This window comes from Microcaecilia unicolor, chromosome 9, assembly GCF_901765095.1.
Source record: "Microcaecilia unicolor chromosome 9, aMicUni1.1, whole genome shotgun sequence".
NCBI lineage: Eukaryota > Metazoa > Chordata > Amphibia > Gymnophiona > Siphonopidae > Microcaecilia > Microcaecilia unicolor.
In genome coordinates this window covers 98,312,871-98,331,700 of record NC_044039.1, presented here as the reverse complement: position 1 = coordinate 98,331,700, position 18,830 = coordinate 98,312,871, and the positions used below count along the sequence as shown (strand labels likewise).

At 41.3% G+C, this 18,830-nt stretch overlaps 1 protein-coding gene across 5 annotated transcripts in view; it reads right to left on the bottom strand.

Moving 5' to 3' along the window:
• Positions 1–18,830, bottom strand: part of C9H15orf41 (chromosome 9 C15orf41 homolog) — a 493,434-nt gene that overhangs the window by 382,252 nt on the left and 92,352 nt on the right. The gene's annotated exons all lie outside the window — the stretch shown is intronic.

Genomic DNA, 18,830 nt, shown 5'->3' with positions numbered 1-18,830 from the left:
TGATATTTGACTTTACCAAATACTCACTGTTGATGACTGATGTAAAGTCAAATAACAAATGCCCAATAAACACTTATCCTGAAAAAGTATTTCTTCAATTCTTCTGTAATACTAAATGTTTATTTCTTATATATCTCCACTATTCATGATGTATTGTAAGCCACATTGAGCCTGCAAAGAGGTGGGAAAATGTGGGATACAAATGCAATAAATAAGTAAATGCATCAGTGAGATAAATTAGAGGGTGTGGCAACCATTTTGCCACCAGAGCCGCTAGAGGCAGAACTGAGTGGTAGAGAATGATACAGTGATGGGGACACATGGTTAACCATAGGGATGGGGCGGGGACAGACTCCTTAGGTAAGGGGACAAACTTTGTCCACGTGTCATTCTCTAAAAGCTTGAGACTAGTCTTAAACAAGCTGTTCCAACTACATGGAACAGCTTTCTCTAAAATGCTAGTATCAAATATGTAAAAAATTAACACATCTTAGACAATTGGCAACTGAATTTAATGTTAAACTACAGAAGCTGCTTTTGGATTTAAATGAAGCACTATCTTTTGTGTCTTGTCTTTGATGTGCCAACAAGAGTCTTGTCTGTTGATCAGACTCCTACCATCTGCAACATCCTTCAATCATCTGCCCAGTTGCTCAAGCATCTTACTGTTATTGCAACAGATTCATTCATTCATTGCTGCTGGCATCAAGGAGCATTTCCAACACTTAATTGACACTTAATTTCATGTTCATACACTACACAGTGTTGGTTCTCTTCCACACTCACGTCTAAAAGACAATCCAAATTATCTTCCCAGATGATATAAAACACAGGCAACCAAATCTTTGAGAAGGTTGTACCAAAACTAGATACAAATGGAAGGCTCAAGTCCACCAACATCAACTCAGGATCCTCCACAATCTACATTCCCAGAAAGTGTCACATCTGTGGAAGATCCCCCCTCCTAAAGAATGAAAATGGATGTCAGCAGTTTAGCAACTTTTGTGGAACAATGCCTCCTATTAAAGCTATTGTTAATGAATTGGACAGTTATTTATGTTTGAGAGATGCAGATGACAATTTGTTTTGGAAAAACAAGCAAAATGTGCTGGCCAAAACTGGCAAACCTGAACGGGAGATCCTGTGCCTTCCCTGCTAACAGCATATCTTCTGAGAGGTCATTTTCTATTGCGAGAAGAACTGTGGAAGACTGGAAAGCTAGACTGAATCCTGAGATTGTTGATTTATTATTCATCCATGGATTTAAAAATCATAAGTGTTCCATAGGGCATATTTATTTCATATTTGATATACACTTCACAATAAATCCGAGCAGTGCACAAGATAAAACCATTAAAAGGAAAGGAACTCCATAGTCAAAGAAAAGAACAGAAGGATAGAAAAAAAAGAGGCATACAGATTTCTCCCCCACTAGGGAATTCAGAGCGGGTTGTATTTTGTCCCCCTGGACATTTTAACAGGATGGATTAGGGTTTCTTGGGGTAGTAAAAGTCAGATATTTTTGGGTTTGGAAGGGTGGCGGGGGTTATTTCAGTTGCTTATTCTTATTATTGTTTTTTATTTGTAATTTATAAACTGTTATACAGAATATTGTTCCTTTTTATACTTTAATAAAAAGATTTTAAAATCATAAGTGTTTGAGGCTTGTGCAGATGGGGACAGAGCCTACAAGGATGAAACAGGGACAAACTTTGTCCCTGTGTCATTCTCCAAGTGGAGTTTGCTCCTGCTCCAATCACCCACTGGACCACCACAGAACTTAAAGTAGGCCCCGGGGGGGGGGGGGGGAGGCACTACTGAGACAGGGGAGGGGCAAGAACAAGGCTCCAATATCCCCTTATGTGAGTCCCGGATGAATATTAAGCCAGGACCCACATCTCCCTGCAGCCAGTACATGTCTGGTGAGAGCCAGATAGTCAATGCTGGAACCCAAATACGGCCCAGCACTGAATACCTGGTGCTAATTTAGCCAGCAACAGTCAAAGTTAAAAAAAAACCACAACTGTTGCTGGATGAATATTGGCCCGCAAAACTATAAAAACACCACAACATTCTAAGCCACTGAAAACTATAGCATATAGGATGAGGCAACAGGTATGAGTCAGCCTCAACCACAGCCATCTCACTGAATGAGCACCTATGAGACCAGAAATGACTTAAATCCAGTCATACCAGATCTGCAAACGGTGGGCTAGCCTTGGTATGCTCCATGGTTCAAATCCAGGTCACAGAGAATTGGCAACAATCAGTTCGCACCTCCTCTCCCACCTTTCAGGCTGTGGGAATGTCTATCAAGAAAATACAGCCTTCTTTTAACAATTCAGCAGTTCATAGTTCAGACATAATTCAAGTCGAAACATTCTGTTACTCGTGTTGACAGGGCATCATATTTTTTGCCCCGCATACTAAGAAGATTATCCTGAGTCTCCCTCTGAGGGATGAACTGGGCATAAGCATGGATAATCGTTTGAACCATAGTGGTTATGTATTAATGATAGACTCCTCAGTCAACCATTTAGTCACTAGTCAGTCCTTATGAAATGGTGGGTCATCTGAACATTGACTATAAGGATAATTTGCCACCTCCAGTACATCAATTATAATGTTTCCCTTCCCATAAAACAAAGTTTCACAGGAAAAAGCATAGCCATATGTTCTTGTAAAGCATTGCTTTACTTCTCTATATTGCAGCCTCATACAGTCTAGTCCCAGGCTGAAATCCGGAAAGATCAAGATCTTATGACCTTTATAATCCACTGATCAATACTTCCTGGCCCACTGAAACAATAATTCTTTATGATGAAAGTTTTTATATCTTTGCTAACATAGGTCTTTATCACTAATTGATTACCTTTCACCACCAGTTACATGGGTACCCAATGGACTGTCTCAACAACAAAGTCCAGTGAAATGTTTTCAGGAGGGAATAACTCTCAAAGCGATTTCTCGATGTATTCTGTCATTATGCCAATTTCAGACCCCTCAGGCAAACCACTTATCCTAATATTAAATCTTCTGGATCTGTTTTGCAAGTTGTCTAGTACTCTGGCAATAGCTGAGTTGTGGAAGTTTGAGTATTTTCAGCATGACTAGGTCATATTTCACAGCTGCTATCCTCTGTTCAGCCTGGTCAAGTTAGCTTATTATGGCTTGCAAATCTGTCTGGATCCCTGCCACTTCCATCTGCAATTTCTCCAGCTCAACATTTATGGTTGTGTTACCTTTTCTTATGGTCTGAAGAATTATTTCCAGGTCCACATTGGGAGTCTCCTTTCTGTTTAACACTGAGGAAGTAACATCAAGGTATCAGGAGGTAAGAAGCCAGAGTGTGGTCCCATACCATCTTGTTGGGAAGTCTGGCAGATTTCTGTTGACCTGCTACTTCAGCTACTTTACTTTGCTTTTTTAGCACAAGATGCTGTGGCATTTTAGGTGAGTTGGTTTCAGCAATAAAACAAATTATGATACCAAAAGGTTATAACAGAATTAAATCAGCCCATAGTGGGAGCTCAAGCTGCATGTCTTTACACTCCAAGGTTCAACATATGACCTAAATTATGATTTAATTATGCTTATCAAATATATAAAAGTTCAGTAGCCAGTTAAGTTTGATACCAAAATTCTGCAAGTTCTTCCTACTTTTCAAGGAGAGGTCTACTCCACCTTTTTCAGAAGGATGATCTACTTTAACTGAAGGTGTTGCATTTCTCGCCTCATCTTGAAGCTGCTGCTGATCCCTATGATGGTAATAATAGAATTCTTTCTTTCCTTAAAGTTTTTTTTAGGTAACCCTGCTTGTCAAGTTACAAAACAGATATTTTCATAGTTGGACTAACAAGTATGTCTTAAACCTATGAACTTAAGTGCTGGCTCTTTAGTACCCTTCAAATTCTTTTTCAAGATATACGTTTTTACCATATTGCACTGTAGCGATGAAAGGTATATTAATGAAGGTTAATTTGTTTTTACCTGTTCATTTCCTTTCCTCAAGTCCTATTAGACCAGTCCAGATCAATGGGTTATATTCCTCAACCAGCAGATGGAGGTAGAGAACACTGGCAAACAATTGATATCATCAGAAGTGCACCTTTGGAACTTGCCAGTATAGTATTAAGAAAGCAGACCTATACAGAACTACATTATAGAATAATCTTATAATCTACCATTATGGGTCAACATTATGTAACAGTTGAGACTTACATTAGATATCAACACTAACACTAGCTGAACGAGGAAAGTTAGAGAACAAACTTAGAGGGCAAGGAAGCTTAGATAGTAAGATTAGAAATTGCATAGTCCAATGAATGAAACAGTTCTCTTTCAAATGATAACAGTGACAGATTATGGAGGCGACTGGTGAGCATTGAGGCTCTTGATGCCGTTTTGATCCTGTTTATAGTTGAAAACTGTCGTTCCACAGTGCAAGTTGGCATGGCAGAGTGATAAGTACTCTTAAAAAGGCATTGACATTTGGGAAAATGTCCACATTGCCGTTGTCTAGTACTTCGATTAAAGATGGAAAATTTATACCTTCTCCTACTTTGCGTTTTAGATGCTGAACACTTAATTAAGCTTCCTCTATGGTAATGCCATATAAAGTTCATGGGGGCAGTAGATTCTCTCTTCAGCCAAAGGCCTCAGTTGTTGGCAAACAGGCAGCAGAAGCAGTCATCATTCCATAAGCATCATCTTGAAAACGATTATTCAGTTCACTTAGCTGGCAGTCAATTATCTCGTGCCACAGATGTCTCAAATCTTGCTTTGAACAGAAGAAGATTTACCCAAACTGGGAAAAAAAAAACAATGAATCACCAAACTTTATAGGTAGCTTTGTCTTTCGAGAGTAAAAAAACAACCCACTTTTCAATATCATATTTCTCCATGAGATCCTCTGTTAACTTAAGAACTTTATCAGTTATTTGATGTGTTCTCCCTAAACTGAACAAAAGCTTCTTTTAGACACTCTATAAGATTAATGCAATCTGTAACCAACAACATGACACTCTGTAGTCCTTTCATGGCAAAATCACTGCTTTCAAATAATTTCCCAAATGTAACTGCCAGAAATACGAATTTCTTTGTCTCTATCTGACCTAGAAGAGATAGGGAATCTAGTTTTGTCTGTCCAGCAGCATTTGAAAATTCAGCAAGTACTTCAAGAATAATATAAAAAAGAATCAATAATTTTTTCACAGAGCAAGATTTTGAGCTCCACCTTGTGTCTGTTGATCGTTCAAGTTCAAGGCGTCTATCAGGATGGAGTTGCTTCTGTACTTCCAAAAAAACGAGCATGCCTATACGTACCTGTCATAAAACTATGCAAGGAGTTCAGAATTTCAAAAAAATGTGCTAACAGAGGAACATGCTTTAGATGCTGTGCAGAGAACCAGATTGAGGCGGTGAGAATTACAGTGCACATAAACAGCCCGCCAAAACATGCATTTCAAAATGACATGAACACCTCCTTTGTTTCCAGACATCAAAGATGCTGCATCAAAGCTGAAGCCAACACATAACTCTGGATCTAATTCAAGCACTTTTATATCAGACATCCCATTTTATGTCATGTCTGCAGTATCAACAAATCCAACTGCCCTTTCCTTTATTACCCCTTTGTGTAGTGTACCTGACATACTGCAACAAGCTCACGTTTAGAGAGATCTTTGCATTCATCACCCAGAATTACACTGGCTCCCACTCAAAGAACTCATCACATTCAAAGTATGTACCCTAGTACATAAAATCATCCATGGCGATGCCCCAACCTACATGTCAGACCTGATAGACCTACCATCCAGGAATGCCAAAAAATCTTCCCACACATTCCTCAATCTTCATTTCCCCAACTGTAAAGGTCTAAAATAGAAATTAATGCACGCATCCACTTTTTCCTACATGAGCACGCAATTTTGGAACGCATTGCCATGTAACCTAAAAGTGACCTATGAACTGACCAGCTTCCGTAAACTACTAAAGACCCATCTCTTCGACAAGATATACCACAAAGACCAAAACACGTGAAATTCCCACATATATCTAGAAATGTTAATAATGCCTTCTGTTTCAGCAAAATCATCTATTCCTTTACCACTCAACCCAAAATCTTTTTGTAATACTAAATGTTTACCCTCTTCTCATTTCCACTATCCATGATGTATTGTAAGCCACATTGAACCTGCAAAGAGGTGGAAAAATGTGGGATACAAATGCAATAAATAAATAAATCACCCAGAATTGCATAGTATGTATTATTGGTTTCACGTATTTCGGATTTGATGTTGCGTAATGGTAGAAAAGAGGCACATTCTAACAGTTCATTCTGAATATCTGGGCTCATTAGAGTTGCATTCTTTGGAATTTTTTCAAGGCGACTTTGGATACTATTGTCATATTTGCTAAGGAGTTTGAACATTTCCAAAAAGTTTCATTTAAGGCTTCTTCTGTCTCTTTGTGTCCGCGTAATGGAATTTCTTGCTTGGCACAGAATATCACAATATCAAGTACTACTTTGATGTGTTCACGATTCCTTTCAACTACAGAAAAGTTCATGGTATCTTGGATTAGTTGATTGAAAATGTTTCCCCAACCTCCTGGTAAGTGACTGTTTGTAGTCTTCAGATTTTCCTAGTGCAAAAGAGTGTGTCTTGCTGGATTCATGTTTTGAGCAGCTCTGATTCATGTGCTTCCAATCTCTAAAGCCAGTTCTTGTGAAAGTTTCTTCAGCCCGGGTTATCAGAAAAATGTCTGCACGCTTTGCACAACACTGCATCCTGGCTTGCACTGTATTCCAGCCAGCGAAATGTATCATACCAGTGAGATGAAAAACTTTGGGACTTGCCACTAATTGTAGAAACTGGGAAAGCCTGTAACTTTGGCTGTTTTGGTGGTTCATGAATGTCGGATAAATCTGAAAGTAATTCCATCGGTTGCACTTCAGGTTTACTGATGTGAGCATAAAGTAGAACTTGTTGAGGGAACAGCATCCTCGCCATGCTCCTCTACACATGGATTTTCAATTCTACCTGCATCCTCGCCATGCTCCTCTACACGTGGCTTTTTGAAGTAGCTTAGTAATGAACTTTGTTTTGCCATGGGGGCAGACTAAGGAGCACTGTCTATCTCAGGAACACTTCTGGGAATTTTCTCTCCTGGCAGCTAAAATCACAATAACTTCAGTAAGTTTTGTGAAAAGGATCTTCTGAGTTTACTACCCCTACATCCCAGCAGCCTAGCATCACTGTTCCATACTCCCTACCCATCCCCGTAGCTCAGCATCAGCCCTTCCCTACCTTACCACCCCCCATCCATCCCATAGCTAAGCATCACCTGTAGACCTTCCCAGGGCCTATCTTATGCTCCTTGCTAGTCCAGTGAGATAGGCTAAGCATCAACCCTATCCTACCACCCCACTCCTCCCTGTAGCCTAGCATCAGCCCTGTCCTACTCCCTACCCACCCCCTATGGAATTAAGTATAAAAGACTTGTTTTCATGCCCTGGGCAATGCAGAGCCCATCTCTGCAAGCACCAGTCCACCCAGAGAAAACCACCTACACTTTTTTTTTAACCTAGACAAAAAAAAAGGTATATTTTCATCATTAAATATACATTTTTTGCCCTAGGCAGCAAGTCCTTACCCCACCCAGAATCCCACCACCAGCCAGCATTTCGAGTACAAAAAAAAAACCCTACATGGCGTTAAAAAAAAAGGTATTTCAAATTTTATTACCTGCAGTGCTGGGCAACTGCCACATGGTGCAGAACACCCTGGCTCCAGTAGTTCACTCAGGCAGAGTGTTTTGTGGCCCACCGTGGGACACTACTGGGACTCTGGGGAATGCTACTGCACTAAGGCACAATGTAAGAGAGCTAAGAAGCCGCGCATGCTGCTACACACCCAGGCGGCACCAGCCTTTCCATCTGGCAGTGGCACTACGGTCCGTGCCCAGGGGGGGGAGGAGGAGCAGACAGCACCGAATGTTCCCGACTTCCGGCGCCTACAGCTGAGAGTGCAGGTTTTTAGCCTGTTGAGATGACGAGCCACGAGAACGAGGCTGAGCATGCTGCACGGGCTGGAACATGAGTCATCAGCACGCAGGGGGCTGAAAAGGAAAAGGACGTCATGCACGCTGCAGGTCACCACGAAGTCAAGAGCTGCAACCATGTTTATTCAGTGCCGAGTCGACTCACTGCCATGCTGAGTCTGCCCAAAAGGTAGTGGGACTAGGAGATCAGCTGAAAGATAAACCTTGCTTTCTCTACCTCACCACCTCTCCCTCCACTAGTCCGTTCCCCTCTCTCTCCTTCCCCTCATTCCCTTTCCTCCTTTCTTCCTCAAAATGTACCACCTGTTCCTCTGATCCCATTCCCACCCACCTTCTTAATGCCATCTCTCCTGCTCTTATTCCTTTTATCTGTCACATTCTCAACCTCTCACTTTCCACTGCGACTGTCCCTGCTGCCTTTAAACATGCTGTGGTCACACCTCTCCTTAAGAAGCCTTCACTCGACTCTACTTGTCCCTCTAATTACCGACCCATCTCCCTCCTTCCTTTTCTCTCCAAATTACTTGAGCGTGCTGTTCACCGCCGCTGCCTTGATTTTCTCTCCTCACATGCTGCCTTGATTTTCTCTCCTCACTACAATCTGGTTTTCGCCCTCTCCACTCAACTGAAACTGCACTTACTAAAGTCTCCAATGACCTATTACTGGCTAAATCCAGAGGTCAATATTCCATCCTCATTCTTCTTGATCTTTCTGCTGCTTTTGACACTGTCAATCACAGCATACTTCTCGATACTCTGTCCTCACTTGGATTCCAGGGCTCTGTCCTTTCCTGGTTCTCTTCCTACCTCTCCCTCCGCACCTTTAGTGTTCACTCTGGTGGATCCTCTTCTACTTCTATCTCTCTCTGCCTGTCGGCGTACCTCAGGGTTCTGTTCTTGGTCCCCTCCTCTTTTCTATCTACACTTCTTCCCCTGGTTCATTAATCTCATCCCATGGCTTTTCCTACCATCTCTATGCTGATGACTCCCAAATCTACCTTTCTACCCCTGATATCTCACCTTGCATCCAAACCAAAGTTTCAGCGTGCTTGTCTGACATTGCTGTCAGGATGTCTCAACGCCACCTGAAATTAAATATGACCAAAACCGAGCTTCTCATTTCCCCCCCCAAACCCACCTCCCCACTCCCCCCGTTTTCTATTTCTGTTGATGGCTCTCTCATTCTCCCTGTCTCCTCAGCTCGAAACCTTGGGGTCATCTTTGACTCTTCTCTCTCCTTCTCTGCTCATATCCAGCAGATTGCCAAGACCTGTCGTTTCTTTCTTTACAACATCCGTAAAATCCGCCCCTTGCTTTCCGAGCACTCTACCAAAACCCTCATCTACACCCTTGTCACCTCTCGTTTAGACTACTGCAATCTGCTTTTTGCTGGCCTCCCACTTAGTCACCTCTCCCCTCTCCAGTCGGTTCAAAACTCTGCTGCCTGTCTCATCTTCCGCCAGGGTTGCTTTACTCATACTACCCCTCTCCTCAAGACCCTTCACTGGCTCCCTATCCGTTTTCGCATCCTGTTCAAACTTCTTCTACTAACCTATAAATGTACTCACTCTGCTGCTCCCCAGTATCTCTCCACACTCGTCCTTCCCTACACCCCGCTCCATGGATAAATCCTTCTTATCTGTTCCCTTCTCCACTACTGCCAACTCCAGACTTCGCGCCTTCTGTCTCGCTGCACCCTACGCCTGGAATAAACTTCCTGAGCCCCTACGTCTTGCCCCATCCTTGGCCACCTTTAAATCTAGACTGAAAGCCCACCTCTTTAACATTGCTTTTGACTCGTAACCACTTGTAACCACTCGCCTCCACCTACCCTCCTCTCTTCCTTCCCGTTCACATTAATTGATTTGATTTGCTTACTTTATTTATTTTTTTGTCTATTAGATTGTAAGCTCTTTGAGCAGGGACTGTCTTTCTTCTATGTTTGTGCAGCGCATGCCTTGTAGCGCTATAGAAATGCTAAATAGTAGTAGTAGTGAGCAAGCCATGGCATGACGACAGTAGAAATGAATTAGTGAAAGGCTGCTGCTTTGGCTTTGCTCTGTGCGCTTTAATTCAACTGCGCTTAAAACTGGGTGGGCGGGCCTGAGCCGAGATTGGATGGGCCTGCTGCAAGCCCTTTCAGGCAACAACCTACCAATTATACCTGAATTTGCTACTAACCACAAGTTCATATTTGGAAAATCAAGTAACTATGCATAAAAATGTATATGTCTTATTAAATATTTAATAAAATGAAGTAAAATAAAAATGAAGGGGTACTTTTACAAAGCATCAGTAAGCCCAACATGGGCTTACCATACGCCATTCCAGAACTACCACTGGACCAATGCACCCACCAGCAGTAGTTCCAGCTCAAGTGCGCATCATTTCTGGCGGGTTACCGAGGGAGCCCGTACTGCCACCTGAATGGGTGGCGGTTAGTGCTCCCCCACTCCCACCTGCATTGCCTTTTTTAGGGGCTTTTTATCCACTGCGGTAAAAACAGCTCCTGCCACTACCGTAGGGCCCTTTTTCCCATAGCTTAGTAAAAGGACCCCTAAGGGTTCAATATTCAAAGAGATTTAAGCAAGCAGAAGAGGTTTTTGCCAGCTTAAATGACGCTCAGCAGGTCAGCTGCCATTATTCAGAAGCATTTAACTGGGCAGAACCACTGAATATTTGCCTTTACTGGCCATTTTGGAAGTAGGCAGGAGAGGAGCATTACAACAGAGGCATAGGCAGGGGCAGGGAGGAGTCAAGAGTTATGCCAACAATGTTCAGTACCAGTGCCCACTTAGCTAATCGGGTATGTTAGACCACAAATAGCAGTCCTAACTTTGTCTGGTTGGCTATGCTGGTGCTGAAATGTGAACCAGCACCCACATAACTTCCTAGGAACAGCCCAAAATGTGGTTGAGCTCCCCTTCCTCCTGCCCCCTGCCTCAATAAGGTCTGGCCTCCTCAATCCAGACCCCCCACCAACTTGACCCAACTCTACCCACCAACCATGAGTTGTCTACCCTTCCAACAAATACCCCCATTTGCAACACTGCCCCTTTCACCCACTCACCTGTAGGCCCTCCCAAGGCCTATCTTATGCTCCTTGCTGGTCCAGTGAGGTAGGATGGGCAGGAGTTCACTCGCTCCTTCCCCTAGCAGCTCCAACAGTAAAATGGAGCGCCCTTAAATCCCTTCAACAACTTTCTGTCATCTACCCCCAATACAACCTATAGCCTCTCCAATCCTCACACTCAATATCTTACAGCTGCCTGCATCAGCTTGGTCACTTTCTACCGTTACTCTCCCTCATTCTCCGATAACCATTCCACTTCCAAGAAGGAGAAGGAAGCATAAGTTGCACCAAGAGCCTCATCTTCCTCTGCTATCTGTCACATTTTGACTTACGTAAGACACCACAGCACAACACTCTGGGCTTGGCAGTAGATGAAGATTCGGTTCAAGGTGCCACACCGTTGCTTTCTTCCTCCAGTGACTAGGATAAGCACTCTGCTGCTCCCCAATATCTCTCCACACTCGTCCTTCCCTACACCCCTTCCCGTGCACTCCGCTCCATGGATAAATCCTTCTTATCTGTTCCCTTCTCCACTACTGCCAACTCCAGACTTCGCGCCTTCTATCTTCGCTGCACCCTACGCCTGGAATAAACTTCCTGAGCCCCTACGTCTTGCCCCATCCTTGGCCAACTTTAAATCTAGACTGAAAACCCACCTCTTTAACATTGCTTTTGACTCGTAACCACTTGTAACCACTCACCTCCACCTACCCTCCTCTCTTCCTTCCCGTTCACATTAATTGATTTGATTACTTTATTTATTTTTTGTCTATTAGATTGTAAGCTCTTTGAGCAGGGACTGTCTTTCTTCTATGTTTGTGCAGCGCTGCGTATGCCTTGTAGCGCTATAGAAATGCTAAATAGTAGTAGTAGTAGGTTGAGGAGAAAGAGACACAAGAACTATTAACATATTATTGATTGATAGCAGAGGAAGTGGTAGAAGCTCTCTTGAGAGAGAAAAATTCTTAATGTACCTTTACCCTTTACAATCAAGACCAGCTTAATTGAGCTCAATTTATCTTTTTTTGCCATTATGCCTAATATTTTAAGTCACTGTAATGCAGGGACCCCCCCCCCCCCATAGAGGTGTGCCAAACTCAGCTCCTTGTCATCAACCTGGGAGGTATCTCTGTAACTGAGAGTGAGCTTAGTTTGGAAGAACAGCTGCTAAGAGTGCTGTATCTACTGGCTAACAGACTTCCAACTAGTCCCTATTCCCCTTGGATGCTAATCCTGTGCCCCAATAGACAGCCAGACTCTAGAGTATTCTTGAACTGCTCTTTATTCAGCTTCACCAAAAGAAATTAATAGGATGCTTCCCATCTTTTGCAAACATTAAGTTCAAACCACCCATTGTCTCTAAACATATTAATCCTCCAAAGAAAAAAAAACTTAGGATATTCTTATATCGCTTAATAATACCAATGTGTTCTCCTTCCACATGAGGCAAAGCACAGCGAAGGTGATGAAGATGATGCACAAAATAAATTCAATGGACTCAAAGAGTTCACATCAGTAGCTATATTCAATATAAAATGGACTTGACACGAAATCGTGTTTCGGCCCCTAAGTCCTGCGTCAGGAGTCCCTAAAAATAATACAAAATATATACATTTAAAAAGAATATCTAAAAGTTATTAAAAGAATAACATTTTGAGGAAAAATGACATAGTACAAACCAACAGATAGAAAACAAACAGCTGTTGAGAGCATTAATATATACCCTTGGCACATGGCATCAACAATAACAGAATAATAAAAAAATACATTATATAACAGTGCATAATAGAATTAGAATCTAAATTATAGTTAAAAGATACACAAACAAGTCTAAAATGCTGGCAGCGAGTTTAACAGAATGAGTATCCAGCTATACAGTATGTCTGTAAAATACATTATACTGCCTCTCGTGGGATAGGAAGCACAACAGGAGAAAGTACAACAAGAGGTCATAATCATATGGAAATGGGACATTAAGAGTAATGTAATGAAATGGAGAGGTGGTAAGAAATGGTATACGCGACTACAAAGGAACTGTACCTGTATAATGTATATACATATGTCTTAAAAGCACTCAGCTGGTATCGAAGACAAAAACCTAAAAAATAGGGAAGTGGACAAAAGATAGACATGTAACACCCGACAAAAAAAAAAAAAAAGAAATAAAAAGTGATACTAGGCTGTCATTTAAGCAAACCGGCAGAAAACAGAGCTCTGATTCGTTAGCTAAAAACTTCGGCAAAATAAAAAGGAGTTAAATACTGACAATTGGCATAAATAAAACCCAAGAAAAAGAAAAAAACCTAAAATAAGTGTAAAGTAAACTCATGTGAGCAAGAAAGTAAAATCGCAAACGGAATAACTAGAGAAAAGTGTTGGAATAAAAGACATACAGCTGAAGAATCATGCTGGAAAATAAAATAAAATAAAAGCACGGGAAAAGCAAATGAAAGACCATAGCCTAACAAGCATATAAAAAAAAAAAAGGGTGGGGGGCACAAAGGATCAAAAAAAAACTCTCAGGTGGTGACTTACCTAGTCACAGAAAGCAAACAGTATCAGTGCCTGTATCCGAGATCACAGTGAATGTACAACAAAGGACTGTATAGGTGTGCTGACGTCTAAAATAACGTCTAAAATAACGTTATGCAAATTAGTAATGACGAATAGTGTCAACTGTGACGTCAAATTGTATCATAAGCCGGGGCTGTATCAGCTAAACACTGGGTAACACAATCACTAGATATTATGGAAAGAAAATATAAGACAAAGAGCAAATGAACAATGTGTAAAAAAAAAAAAAAAAGAAAAGAAAAAAAGGAGATATAGTAACAAAGGTTGAAAAGAAATGACCAGACTATGCTTGGGGAGAAGTTGTTCATAAGGACAGTGCAACTTATAGAGAACTAAGACTACGTAAAAATAGTAAAAACTGAAAAAGGTAGGTAATTAGGCGAGTTTATAAAAAATAAGAAAAACTCACCAGTATTTGGAAAGCAACATATCAAATTACAAACATTTTTTTATAAAAATAATATATAATAAAAGCATGATATCAGGTTGCTAACTGGATATTGAGACAAACAATAGGAACATAACATATGTATGTGTGTATACTTAGTTAAGAGTGGAACTATGACCAAACTAGCTACATATGGATAAATTAAATAACTAAAAATTAAGCCATATGTATGGAGAAACTAGAAAGATATATTAAGACCAATTTTAAGAAAAGCAAATAAATATTGTCCAAAATTCACAAATCACTCACCAATCCGCCTGAACGGCCTACAGTGTGTGGTAGTGGTTCCATGCTTGAACCAATCATCACAATTTGTTGATTTTTTCTTACGTCCTTTTGTGCCACAAATACCATCCTATGTGAGAGATTCTTCCCAAGTCATTACTCTTCTAGAAGAATTCACAGAAGATTTGAACAATGTCATTTTAGTCACTCTAGACATAGATTTCCTTTACACGAACATCCAGCTGGAATCACTTGTCATATTGGAAAATATTGTAAAGAATAGACAAACACATTCCCATATCCCTAATTTTCTTATCATCACTTTTGCTACTACAACACTAAGAATTATTTTGCCTTTCAAAACGATTTTTATCAGCAAATACGAGGCACTGCCATGGGGTCAGCCATAGCTCCAGATGTAGCAAATTTATATGTAGCCGAATTTGAAAGAAAGTTTTTGGAAGACCATCCCTATAAAATAGAAATCATCCTCTATAAGCGCTACATCGACGATGTGTTACTCTTATGGAGAGGGAGTGGAGAGAGACTTCATGACTTCCACGGTTAGTTGAACACCTGTGATGATAATCTACGCTTTAAGATGCAATTTGATCACCATCAAATTCCATTCCTGGATATAGTTCAAAAACCAATTACTCTTTCATTACTAAAGCATATAGGAAACCAACTGACTAAAATACATACTTGCATTTCACAAGTTTCCATACCTGAAGTTTAAAGGACAATTTACCTTACTCTCAATTTCTTCGTCTTCGATCCATATGCACTAATTTTGAGGACTTTGAACACCAGGCCTTTCAATTGTCACAACACGTTTTGAAACGGGGGTACCCAAAGAAAAGTGTGGAGAAAGTGGCATAAATTGGAAACACATCCTTGTTTCCAACATATTAAACCAGTTATAGCATTTTCTAGAGGCAAAAACTTAAGAGATAAACTTGTTCCATCAAGACTACCAGACCCAGATATTCAGGACTTAGGTACACCAGAACACAATACAAGTGTGACAAATGTTCAGTTTACAGACATGCTATTATCACAAATACATTTAGGCACTCGACTACCCATAGAAGCTACTCCTTGAAAAGTAGAACAGATCATAATTCTGCCCTTGTAATCTCCTATATATAGGGAAGACATAAAGGATGGTAAGGGCAAGAATAGTCAAACAGAAGCTGTATAAGTAGGAATATACAAACAACACCATTGGTCTCTCACTGGTATGACCTCAACCATACCATTGATGATATTAAGTTTATAGTTTTCAAAAAAAATCTATCCAAAATGGAGAGGAGGTGATCAAAATAACCTTTTATTACAAGGAGAAGGTTTAATCTTTGAATTTGATACTGTAAGCCCAAAAGGTCTGAATGCAGAAATAGACCTGACTTGTCCCCCCACCCCACCCCTTATGCACCTCCCAGAGGTCCCTCCATCATCAGCCCCTTGGTTTTGTCCTTGTCCCCCTATTGCCCCAACCACTCGCCCTTCCACCCCATCCCTCCCCTTGCCTTGTGCTGATCTCAAATCTATTCGATCAGCCATCCCAGGAAGAATAAGAGGCATATTTTCAAAGCACTTACCCTTCCAAAGTTCCATAGGTTTCTATGGAACTTTGGAAGGCTCGGTGCTTTGAAAATATGCCTCTAACTTTACGTCTCTACAAAGGCTTAAACTAGTTCCGCATACCATCCCACCCCTCCTCGTTTCCCAGCAACCCCCCATTCACTCCTCAATCATTCCTTCCCCATCCCCTAAAACAGTCATGCCTCCATATCGTTCCCTTCAACCTCAGATTCATACTGTTCACTCTTTCAGACCCACTTTACCAACCCTTCATAGTCCTAATATCCATGGGGGTCCACTCTCCGCCAACCCCGTCATTCACACCTCAGACGCCTCCCCCCCCCCCTTCAAAATCAAGAAAATAGGACTTCTCCCCCAACAGTTCGTCATCTTATCTGTACATTGTTCTCTGCTCAGTAGGCCATTGTCCACCAGTCCACCCTCCTCGGGGCACTCAGGAGGCAAGTTTATCCAACTGCTTTCCACAGTCCACCACCTGTTGCCAAGCCGAATCCGCTCTAGACTCCGTGTTGGCTCCCGACTGCTTTGCCTGTTCTGGAACTCCAATGCACCCCAAGGATTGCAGTGCAGACCAGGCTTCTTCTGGAGTTTTCACCCTACAGGATTTGCCTTCCACCATCAACCATACTGCAAATGGAAAAAGCCACATGTAGCAGATCCCAGTTGACCTCATAAACACTGTTACCTTGCGGAATGATCTGCATTTTAGTATGGTCGTCCATGCCATATCCTGGTAAACTCCAATCTTGTAATTTTTCCAAGAAATCTCTTTTTTTTTTTGCAGTGCTTTACGCAGAATCTTCTCCTTAGTAGGAAAGTCCAGAAAGCATACCACGATACTCTCGGGGATGAATCTCACTGTGGCCCAGCAACCCGATGTACACGTTCAATGCGGAAGTCCAGTTGCTGGGCTCCCCTCTTCTGGATTTAATATATATAAACACAGCTCCCGTATCACTGCCTCACAGTTGCCAAAAATATCCAGTTCTGGTATTCCTTTAAATCGCAAGTTACTGCGTCGCAACCTATTTTCTAGGTTCTCCAGCTGCTCCTTAATTTGTTGTAGTTCACCACTGTCCTTATCGACTGTTTTATGGAGTTTCCCCATATCTGATTTCAATGTCGCCATCCCCTCCTCCACCTCACCAACTCGGTCCCCAACTTGCGGATTTCTACCCTGATATCCTTCAGGGCCTTTTGTACATCTGTCCGGACCCCTGCCAGGTCTGCTTTTAAGTCCTGAAACTAGCCCACAACATCTGATTTAGTAATCTCACAGGTTTCCTCCATTTCTTCAACTCCATATGCCTCCCCCATCTTTGTCTCCTTCCGCTCAGGGCCTGTCAGATTCACCCTCAATTTCTCAGTCTGCACCGTCGAAAAACAGAATCGCTCAAGGCTCTTCTTCGGCCGCATAATGCTAGGACTGCTTTCTGCCCCTCCAGACCCCAAAAAGCCAAACTCTTCTGTGAGATTAGCGTAATTTAGTAAAAGCCCCGGCGGAGCTCCGCTCTGAAGCGGCCATCTTGGTTAGTGACGTCACTTCCTTCTGGGTTGTTTTATTTATGCCAGCTGTCAGCATTTAAATCCTTTTTATTTTGCCGAAGTTTTTAGCTAACGAATCAGAGCTCTGTTTTCTGCCAATTTGCTTAAATGACAGACCAGTATCACTTTTTTTTTTGTCCGATGTTACATATCTACCTTTTATCCACTTCCCTATTCTTTAGGCTTTTGTCTTCGATACCAGCTGAGCACTTTTAAGACACATGTATATAAATTATACAGGTATAGTTCCTTTGTAGTCGCACATACAATTTCTCACTACCCCTCTTCATTTCATTACTGTTGATGTCCCATTTCCATATGTTAGTTTATGACCTCTTGTTGTACTTCCTCCTCTTATGTTTTCTATCCCATGAGGCAGTATAATGTATTTTTCAGACATACTGTATATCTGAACAGATACTCATTCTGTTAAACACACTGCCACCATTTTAGACTTACGTGTATCTTTTAATTATAATTTAGCTTCTAATTCCATTATGCACTCTTCTATTTTATATAATGTATTTTTTATTATTCTGTTATTGATGCCATGGGCCAAGGATATATATTAATGTTCTCAACAGTTGTTTCTGCTTTCTATCTGTTGGTTTGTACTGTGTCATTTTTCATCAAAATTTTATTCTTTTAATAACATTTAGATATTTGTTACATTTGTATCCCACCTTTTCCCACTTATTAGTAGGCTAAAAGTGGCTTACATAGTTCAGACTCCGGTGTGAACAAATACAGTTTAGGGGTACTATTACAGTGACAAATACAGTAAAGAAGTATCGGTAAATAAGTTGGGATGATTCAGACAAAATGTTAGGGTGTGATCATGCTTCGGGGTTGAAAACTGTCCATTTCCTGATTAAAATGCCATATTCTTTTTAAATGTATATATTTTGTATGTCCCTACTATTCTCTTTAGAATACTTCGCTCAATTAGCTTAAGAAACCCAACCACTTTGTCACCCTAGGTAAACTATTTCCTTCTAGGTTTGTGTGTCATGGAACTTCCCTTCGCCCAGCACAGGGTATTAGTGCTAACAAGGATTATCCGAATTACTATCCCTTTATTTCTCCTTTGCTTTCTTTTTCTAACAGCCTTCCACTGGGATTTACTTCCTAAATGCAACTCCAAAAGAAGTTGCTTTTCCCCAAGCCTTCCTTCTCTTGGTGCAGACAGTTCCCTATTAAAGGCTGACACACTCTCTCTCTCTAAGACTTCCATTTTTTGACAGTGCACTCTTGCCTTACCCAAAATGGGACTGTTCCTATTTCAGCTTTCCT